This window comes from Sorex fumeus, unplaced genomic scaffold (assembly GCF_029834395.1).
Source record: "Sorex fumeus unplaced genomic scaffold, SorFum_2.1 ptg000067l, whole genome shotgun sequence".
Classification (NCBI taxonomy): domain Eukaryota; kingdom Metazoa; phylum Chordata; class Mammalia; order Eulipotyphla; family Soricidae; genus Sorex; species Sorex fumeus.
In genome coordinates, this window is record NW_026606124.1 from 3,323,327 (window position 1) to 3,332,500 (window position 9,174).

Here is a 9,174-nt window from a genome sequence, read left to right on the forward strand (position 1 = left end):
ATGTACAGGTCAGTGTCTCCACTGGCCCCTGCCCTCTGCTCTCCCCCAGTGCTTGAGCCTAAACCTAGACGGAAAGAGAAGATGGCTTTTGACTTGTCTGCTCCAGGGAACGAGACTTGCTTCTAAGAGTGAGAAGCCCGCCAAGGCCTCTCCTCCAGGAGACCCCAGCCCCTCCCCAGCTCCCTCGGCACAAAGCTCCGGCCAGTGTGAAACCAGGGGCTCAGGTCTCTGCCCATCCAGCCGTGTCCCCTTGGCCCTTCTGTGCAGCGGCCCCTGCACAGGCATCACCACAGCAGGCGTGTCTGCCCGTGGCCCCTGCCTGTCTGCCTTCCGTGGACCCCCTCCCTGCTGTCCAGTATTCCCTCTCGGACCCCTGACCTTTAATTTCCACTGGGCTAATGTGCTCTGCAGCGCCCCCCCACACACACCTGGGGGCTGTCTCCACTGCGCCTCCTGCTAGAACTCTTCCACTCTGCTGTGCCCGCCCAGCCTCACAGGAGGGCCTGTACCCCCACACATGGTCCCCCCCACCCCAGGACGTGTGGACTGAGTTTGGGTGGGGAAGTGCCTGCCCCCAGACTGCCCTGGGGAGCACAGCTTAGTCTCGGGAGGAGATTACCTCTTGGGGGAGATGGGGACCCATTCATTACAGGGGTGGAAGGACCCTCGTGATGTTTAGGGGAGACAGCACTCTTCAGGTGCTGTGTGAGTGGGTGCAATGCCCCTGCCTGCGAGGGTGACTCAGCTTGGCAAGGCCAGCACCCAGGACAGTTAGCCCAGGACAGTGAGCCTCAGAGGACGGAGCTTCCCCGTCTGTGACCATTAGGGGGCGGGGTGTATTTCGTCCCTTCAACCCACCTGATGTGAAGTCAGCTGGCAGAGGACAGAATTTCCCCCTCCCTCAGGCCACACTCTGTTCCCAGGGCTCTGGTTCTGCTCCCATGGGTGGTGACTGTGACTTCCCCTCCTCCTGGCCCCTTCCTCGGGTGGTTGGGTGCAGGCACAACTTTGAGGGCAGAAGCGAAGGCTGGAGAGATGGTGCATCAGGGAAGGAGCTTGCTTTGCCCGTGGCCAGCCCAGGCTCGAACATATTCCCCGCTGCATCCCATATGGTTCCCAATCCCACCAGGATTCCTGAGCGCGGAGCTAGGACTAAGCCCTGAGCACTGCGGGTGTGGCCTAGCACCCCCACACCCTCCAAAAACAACGCAACCAACAATAAACAAGGCAAGCAGAAGATTCTGATGAGAAGGAGCCTGTGGGAGAGGCAGAGACAGATGGAGGTTAAACCCCAGGAGACAGGCGGCCCAGGAGCCAACCTTGTCGCTGTGGGGATGAACACAAGACCAGTGGTTACCTGGGAGGCGTCAGTGGTGGGGGCCCGCCTCCCCCCCCCCCCCCCCCCCCGCCCCCAGCCTCCTGGGCACCTTCCCTCCAGGCTGCGAACCCCCGTCGTGGGCTTGTGGCGCCACCTAGTGGTGATGTGCAGGATCGCTGGTTTCCTCCTAACTTCACCTTGTCCAATCACCAACATACACACAGCCGTGTGTGCCCAGGTCCATGGCAATGAAGGAGGTGAAAAAGGAAGAACACTTGGCCGGGATAAGTTTCGGGGAGGTGGGCTTATGTAAAGTTCATTTTAAGGGCCTCCTTTTGCCCCTTTGTGGTTCCAGGAAATGAAGCCGGGATGCCACGTGTGAAAGGCAGTGCTCTACCATTGAGCTACAATCCTGGTCCTAAGTGGTGACTTGTCATGGTCCAGCAGCAAATTAATTCCTTTCTTCGATTTGTTTTGTTCTGCTTTTGGGGGGGCCACACCCTGCGACGCTCAGGGCATGATCATGGCTCTACGCTTAGGAGTCACTCCTGGAAGTGCTTGGGGGACAGTATGGGGTGCTAGGGATCGAATTGGACTGGTTGCATGCAAGAAAAGCACCCTCTTCAATATACTATCTGTTCCCACAGCAAATCAATTACTTATGTGAACAGAATTGCTACATGAAATACCACATATCACTGTAAAATAGTGTGAGGTCATCTTAAGATGTTTACTTTGGAAATTATCTGGCTAAGAGTAATCCACTCACGGTATCAATCCACGAGTTCTCAACCCTCCATGGACCTTCATTTGCATTCTCAAAATACACCCAAAGTTTAAAAAAAATCTAAGCTACAAATTATTTTCAAACGTAATGAAAGTCTTATGAACAGCCCATTTATAATAAAAGAAGTTGTCAGAATGAAAAGCATTAATTAACAATTGATGACATTCTGTAGGCATATGATAAAACATTTATTAGGTTGGGTTATGCTGTAGTTTTACCATTTCAAGGAAGTCCTGTTTTTCAAGTCATTTAAGTTTGTGCAGGTCCAGAGAAGCTCAAAGATTCTGGCATTGTGTCCTTTAGGATTACATCACCTTTAAAAATGAGGGGGCCAACAGAATGGGAGACTAATACCCAGGAGTAGTAGAGATAAGGACCAGGAGGTCTGCTCCATGTTTTGGAAACCGGCCGTGCTGGGGGAAAAGGCAGTTCAGATAGAGTAGGGAACACCAAGTAAAGGATGTTGGAAGGACCCATTCGGGTTGAAAGATGCGTGCCAATCGTAGACTACAGACCAAACATGATGGCCGCTCAATACGTCTATTGCAACCACAACACCCAAAAGGAGAGAGAATAAAAGGGAGTGTCCTGCCGCTGAGATGGGGTGGGGTGGTGTGGGATGGGGTGGGGGTCGTGGGAGGGATGCTGGGAACATTGGTGGGGGAGAATATGGGCACTGGTGTAGGGATGGGTAAATGATCATTGTATGACTAATGCAAACACGAAAGTTCGTAAGTTTGTAACTGTACGCCATGGTGATTCACTAATAAATTTTTTTTTTAAAAAAACGAGGGTCCCTGGGAATAGCCTTCCCAGAGGAAAGCTTTAAAGAATAGACGTGGAGGGCACCAGGACGATAGTACAGCCAGGAGGGCATTTCTCTTGTACATGGCCAAACTGGGCCCCATCTCCGGCATCCCAAGTCCAAAAAGAGTGATTCGTGATTGTAGAGCCAGGAGTAACCCCCTGAGCATTGCTGGATGAGTGACCCAAAAATCGAACCGAAATAAAAAAGTAAACATGAAGGAATATGCAGACGCACATAGCACAGTGTCCAGGGTCTCCAAGTGACTCTATATTAAATAGGTCTGCACATGAACACACATGCACACACACACACACACACACACACACACACACAGTCCTTTTGTTCATGTAAGAATGAGGGCACTCACCAGGCAATGTTCTAGGAGCCAGGAACAGTGAGTCCCTCCATGAGATGCACTCTGGTGTAGGGACTAGACATAACAGTTAACATGAGTGAGGCTTGACCCATACTACAGCAAGGAATTTTCCTTGCATGCGGCCAATCCAGGTTTGATTCCCGGCACCCTCTATGGTCTCCCAGCCCTACCAGGAAAGATCCCTGAGCACAGACTGGAGTAAGCCCTGAGCATCGCTGGGTGTGGTCCCAAAGGTAAAGGTAAAGGTAAAGGCCCTCCCGTTGATCGTCGATTTGCTCGAGCGGGCCCAGTAACGTCTCCGTTGGAGACTTTGTTGTTACTGTGTCTGGCATATCGAATACTCTCGGTAGCTTGCCGGGCTCTCCGAGAGGGGCGGAGGAATCGAACTCGGGTCGGCCATGTTGGCCGCTTCTAAGGCGAACGCCCTACCGCTGTGCTATCACTCCAGCCCGTGGTCCCAAAACAGAACAAAAAACAAAAAACAATTAACAGAGACTAAGACAGTCCTGCTGTGCATTCGATGAGAGGGGCTCCCCAGAGTGACAGTACAGTGAAGGGCATTTGACTTGCACATGGCTGACCTGGGTTCGATCCCTGGCATCCCATATGTCCCCTGAGCACTTCCAGAAGTAATTCCTGAGTACAGCCAGGAGTAACCCCTGAACACCACCAGATGTGACCTTAAAAAAAATAGTTGGAAGAGGGACTGATTCCAGATGCTTCTGCCAGATCCAGAACAGCCAAGCGGTCAGCCTGGCTGGAGTGGAGAGCTAGGGAGAGTGGGAGGAGGAGCTGGAGGGAAACAGGACTAAAGGGACTCGGAGGCTAGAGTGAGGCCTTCCAGGTTCCTGGGAACCTCAGAAGGGGAAAGAGAGCTGGGGGCTCACACACCATCACTGGACCACAGGAGACAAGCATCTCTCAGACAGCTTGGGCTCTGTTTGTGTGGGGTCCTGGGTTCAATCTGGGTTCAATCCCCAGAACCTAAAATAAAATAATACTCTGACCCATAACCTGCAGTGCCCGGCTCAAGGACAACTCCTTATCTCCAGTCCACAGGCTGGAGAGTTGGATTGTCATCACAAAGCGGCAACTTCTGTAACAGTTGGCCCAAATGCACGAGGATTGCCCCATAGCTGGAAGCCTACCTTATGAGTGGAGGGGAGAAGGCAGATGGAATAGAGAAGGGATCACGAAGAAAAAGATGGCTGGAGGAATCGGTCGGGATGGGAGATGTGTGCAGAAAGTAGGTAATGAACCAAACATGATGACCTCTCAGTGTCTGTATTGCAAACCATAATGCCCAAAAGGAGAGAGAGAGAGAGAAAGAGAGAGAGAGAGAGTATGGGGAATATTGTCTGCCATGGAGGCAGGGGGAGGGTGGGGAAGGGGGTATACCACGGAGATTGGTGGTGGGGAATGTTGGAGGGATGGGTGTTTGATCGTTGTGTGATTGTAACCCAAACATGAAAGCTTGTATCTTTCTCACAGTGATTCAATAAAATTAAAAAAAAAAGAGTTGGCTCAAATGATAAGATTTGATAAATAAAAACAAAACAAAACACAATTTTGGTGCTGGCTTCCCACGTAGGACCAAGCAAAGAAACTGAAATCTCCATCAATGCCTCCTAAGCAGTGGTGGGGTCCCTAACTGAGGACATCTCCTTCCCACATGGCCTCCAGCCTCCCTGCATTCACACCCCTTCTGGACACCCCTGAGACCCTCCCCCTCTCAGCTGTAAAAGTATCCCCCTCCTCTGCTTGCCTGCAAAGGGAGGGTACTGATTCCCTTGCTGTAGCAAGAGAGGAAGATGGGATTAATCAATCTTCCTTTTCCACAGTGTTTGGGCTCACTCCTGGCTCTGCACTCCAAGATCACCCCTAGAGGAACCCGGGAGACCATCTGGGGTGCCAGGGATCGAACTTAAGTCAGCTGCGTACAAGGGAAGCACTTTATCTGCTGTCCTATCTTTTGGCCCCCATCTCGCCCCTTTAGAGCTTAATGGCACTCCTCTGTCCCCTGCCTCTGAGTCTATGGCACTCAGGAGGATTACTAAAGGAAGCCCCAGCCTCACCCTCCCAGCCTGAGTGCCAACACTGCAGAGTCCCCTGGAGTTTCAGGCAAGTCTCCTAGCAAGAGCCACTGCCTGTCCGCTATGGAGCGGAGCTGACCTGTCCAGCCACTCTCTGAAGAACATCCGGCTGGTTTTCGGCTAGCTTCCGGCTAGATGCTGACTGTGACACCCAAGACTCTCTGACATTTGTGCAGAAGGTCATTCCTGAAGAAGAAACTTCTTCTCATTTTCGTTTAGGACATGCATGGTGGCTGAAGACTGCGTGGGTCCATTTTTAGCTTTGTAAGAAATTGGTTCTGTCTGGAAGAGAGAGTCAGGGACCCCTGGCAGTGGGTGTGAGGCCAGAGGGGAGTCCGACTGGTCTGGAGTGAGCTGCCACATGGCAATGCCAACCTCACTCTGGGGACGGGGACACCCAGGAGGCCTGGTCGGGCCTGTGAGTAGGAGCGGGGAGTCAGCTGGAGGGCCACATGATGCTTTGCAGATATTAGAAATGCAGGAGAGAATTTCTACCTCCTCTTGGAATAGAACAAGCCAAAGAGGAAAAAAATCAGACAATTTGCAAAATACAGCTTTAATTTTTTCTTTTTCGTACATCTAGAGGAGTTCAGGGCTGACTCCTGGCTCTGTGCTCAGGGATCACTCCTGGTGGTGCTCAAGAGACCCTTGGGGATGCCAGGAATTGAACCTGGGTCGACTGTGTTTAGAGCTAGCCCGTACCTGTTGTACTATCTCTTAGGCCCCCCAACACAGCTTTTCAAATCTCATCAGAGAGCTGAAATTGTGGTCGGCAACACAAGAGAAATGAATTCCAAGAGGTGACAAGGCCCTTGAAGAAAAGCTGGGACCCACGGTTTGCTGGGAAAAAATGTGGGTTGCGGTCCTGGTTGGTCCCCTCCCCTCAGAGCTCTTTCCCACGAGACCCAGCAAAGGTGACTGCTGGAGGGCAGATGTGTGTAAGGTTTGCTCAGGACCGAATGGTGCCCAGTGGATGAAATAGTGACATTCCCAGAATCAAAGATCATCACCCTGCCCCTAGCATGGAAACTGGACTTATGGCCCAACTGGTCACAGGCTGCATTTCATGCTTCTTCACATCCACCCGCTACAGGTAACGGGCCAGACCCAGCAAGTGGGTTCCACTGGTCTTTGTTCCCTTCTCCTCTCTTCCCACCCATGACAACTTAAAGGACCTTGTAGTCTTCCCCAGGGCGTGGCTCCACCCAGCCTCATCAGAGGTTCATAGGGTTCTGTCTCTGAGCACACCCCAATAAACGTCTCCTGTTTCTTTCACTTTATTCAAATTTGTCCCTTTGTCTTGGTGGACAGAGTACAAAAAAAATCTACCAGTGTGTACCATGCCCTACTTCCCAAGGACGGGTCTCTCAAAAGAATTGGGCAATCAAAAGGAGAGAGAGAAAGAGGGAAATTGTCTGCCATAGAGGCAGGGAGAGGGGTGAGAAGGATGGCAGAAGGGATACTGGGGACATTGGTGGTGGAAAGTGTGCATTGGCAGAGGGATAGGTGTCTGATCATTGCATGACTGAAACTCAAACGTGAAAGCTTTGTAACTGTACCTCACGGTGATTCAATTAAAAAAAATTTAAAAAGATAGAGGGCAAGAATGGAAATGGAGGAGACAGGGTAGGAAGGCTAGGGGAAGTGGCAGCTATCTGGACCCAAGGCTGCCAGAGCAGAGACAAGACCCACTGCTGGAAGAGGAGTGAGGGCAGTCAGAGCTTGATTGATGGCTCAAGCATCAGAGGAAGCTGGGAAGCCCATTCTACTCCCAGTATCGCGTGAGTGCTTCAGCACAGAGACACAGGTGTGGGCCCCAAATCAGAAGAAAACAAGCAAGTGAATGCCTCACTTGTCCCGAGGGAGGGACAGAAAGCACCCAGCAGCCCCAGAATCCCCAGACACACAAGAAAAGGATCTGGCAGAACAGAGAGGGCTGAAGGGCTTGAAGGCTAAAGGGGAAAGCAGAAACAAGTCGGGAACGATGGGAGCAAGCAAGAGAGCCCTCTGGGAAGGCTCCAAGGACTCTCCAGGTTGCATGGCCTCAGAGAGAACCTGCTGGCCCTACTTTGTTTACCAGGGATGTGAGCCCAAGAAGGTTAAGAGGGTGCAGAGGAAGGAGGATGAGGAAAACGGGTAGATGAAAGGATAAAAGTAGAAGGAGGAGGAGAAGCAGAAGGAGGAGAAGGAGAAAAAGGCAAAATTAAAAGTAGATTCCTCGACTCTCCTACCACCCCCGATCCACTCGCCTCCATGCACGTCTACTCCCATAATGCCCCAATGCTTCATACCATCTCTACTCCTCTCCTCTCCTCTCCTCTCCTCTCCTCTCCTCTCCTCTCCTCTCCTCTCCTCTCCTCTCCTCTCCGCTCCTCTCCTTTCATTCCTTCTTTTCAACTCTCTACTTCTCTGAATAACTTTCTCCCATTTCTCTCCTCTCCTCTCTTCTCCTCTCCTCTCCTGTCCTCTCCTGTCCTCTCCTGTCCTCTCCTCTCCTCTCCTCTCCTCTCCTCTCCTCTCCTCTCCTCTCCTCTCCTCTCCCCTCCTCTCCTCTCCTCTCCTCTCCTCTCCTCTCCTCTCCTCTCCTCTCCTCTCCTTTCTGTTCCGTTCTCTCTCTCCGCTCCTCTCCTCTCCTTCGTTCATTTCGACTCTCTTTTTCTCTAATAACATTCTCACATTTCCTCTAACTCCATTTCTTCTCCGTTACTATACACTATTTTCTTCTCCACTCCTGTCCTCACCTCTCCTCTCCTCTCCTCTCCTCTCCTCTCCTCTCCTCAGTTCTCATTATCATTCTCCTCTCTTCTCCTCTGTCCAACTCGCCTCTCTCTCTTGTTAGCTTATCGTCCTCTCCTCATGTTCATTCTCTACTGGAGTCGTTCTCTATATACTCTGTGAAAAATTCTCAATCCTCTCCTCTCCTCTCCTCTCCTCTCCTCTCCTCTCCTCTCCTCTCCTCTCCTCTCCTCTCCTCTCCTCTCCTCTCCTCTCCTCTCCACTCCTCTCCACTCCTCTCCTCTCCTCTCCACTCCTCTCTTTCCTCTCCTCTCCTCTCCTCTCCTCTCCTCTCCTCTCCTCTCCTCTCCTCTCCTCTCCTCTCCTCTCCTCTCCTCTCCACTCCTCTCCTTTCCTCTCCTCTCCTCTCCTTTCTGCGCCGTTACTCTCTCCCCGCTCCTCTTGCTCCTCTCCTCCCTTCATTTTGACTCTCTTTTCTCTAATAACATTCTCCCATTTCCTCTAACTCCATTTCTTCTCCGTTACTATACACTATTTTCTTCTCCACTCCTCTCCTGTCCTCTCCTCTCACTTCCTCTCCTCTCCTCTCCTCTCCTCTCCTCTTCTTCGCTCTCCGTCCTTCTTTTCGTCTCTCTACTTCTCTAATAACACTCTCCCATTTCCTTTAGTTCCATTTCTTCTCCGTTACTCTACACTCATTTCTTCTCCTCTCCTTTCCTCTCCACTCATCTCCTCTCCTTTCCTCTCCACTCCTCTCCTCTTCTCTCCTCTCCTCTGCTCTCCTCTCCTCTCCTGTCCTCTCCTCTCCTCTCCTCTCCTCTCCTCTCCTCTCCTCTCCTCTCCTCTCCTCTCCTCACTTCTCCCTTCCTCTTCTCTCCTCTCCTCTCCTCTCCTCTCCTCACCTCTCCTCTCCTCTCCTCTCCTCTCCTCTCCTCTCCTCACTTCTCCCCGCCTCTCCTCTCCTATCTTCTCCTCTTTTCTCCTCTCCTCTCCTCTCCTCTCCTCTCCTCTCCTCTCCTCTCCTCTTTTCTCCTCTCCTCTCCTCTCCTCTCCTCT